At 35.9% G+C, this 1,017-nt stretch overlaps 1 long non-coding RNA gene across 2 annotated transcripts in view; it reads left to right on the top strand.

Moving 5' to 3' along the window:
* LOC118735345 overlaps positions 1-1,017 on the top strand; it is a 27,953-nt gene that overhangs the window by 26,435 nt on the left and 501 nt on the right. The gene's annotated exons all lie outside the window — the stretch shown is intronic.

Genomic DNA, 1,017 nt, shown 5'->3' with positions numbered 1-1,017 from the left:
TTTCGAACTGGCTGCCGAGATAGGTCGATCTTCCACTCAGCCATCGATACGTACTTGAAATTATCGGCATTCACCAAAAGTAATAAACTGCCGACCAACGATACAGATTAACCATTTTATCACGTTTATCAGCAGTTTATCACTTAAAATTAATACCCTATTAATACAAATTTTTCCTTTAAACGAAGTAAAAATTACAATTTGAATTCATATGGATATATCGAGGCTTATATTTCAACCTGCTATAAGCGATTTTCACAAAAGGTCTGCATATAAGCCCTCTATTTGCAACTTTTCCCACTAGTCACAAAAGTTTAAATTTTTTAACATATTTAAAAAGATGTTTAACTGAAGTTTCTTTCTTTCCTAACTTTTACAAAGAAAGCGACAAAGAGAAAATTTGTATACAATGGCAACTTTTGAAATTCTCTTCTCCGCTAAAATTTTTCACAAGCCCATGGTCACTCTGAACCACATAAATTAATTAAATTTCAAAAAATTTTCATCAAAAAAATAGCGACCATTTTCACGAATTATTTTTTCGGCTTCGTGGTCAAAAGCGTTTGTGCTTACTTTTGTTTTTAAATACTCTTCAAAACTGTGATAAAACTGAGGAAATGGAGCAAGGTATGGTTCCAACGGGGAGCATATAGGATCAAATGTGTCCGCGCTAATAACCACTAGGGAGCATAGATGCGAAAGTAAAACATTGAGTTGAGTTGAGTTAAAAATCTTCATTGGTTCTGCATTATTGCTTTCGAACAACTTGTTTACTTTTTGCACCTGAAACTTAGGCAAATAGTAAAATCGGCTAAAAACGGCTAACTTTTTTTTACAAACCGGCTAACAAATCGGCTGCCGGCTAGATCGAATTTTCTCCGGCTAGTTGCTATCAAAACCGGCTAAATCTAGCCGGAAAACGGCTAAAACGGCAACGCTGTGCAGCACCCAGCTTGCAGTAATATAACTGCCTGAAACGTTGCTTCAGAATGCCAAATGTGTGCTCAATAGCTACTC

This window comes from Rhagoletis pomonella, unplaced genomic scaffold (genome assembly GCF_013731165.1).
Source record: "Rhagoletis pomonella isolate Grant_MI unplaced genomic scaffold, Rhpom_1.0 Rhpom_scaffold_00003, whole genome shotgun sequence".
In the NCBI taxonomy this organism is placed as follows: Eukaryota; Metazoa; Arthropoda; class Insecta; order Diptera; family Tephritidae; genus Rhagoletis; species Rhagoletis pomonella.
This window is presented reverse-complemented; position numbering and strand designations above follow the sequence as displayed.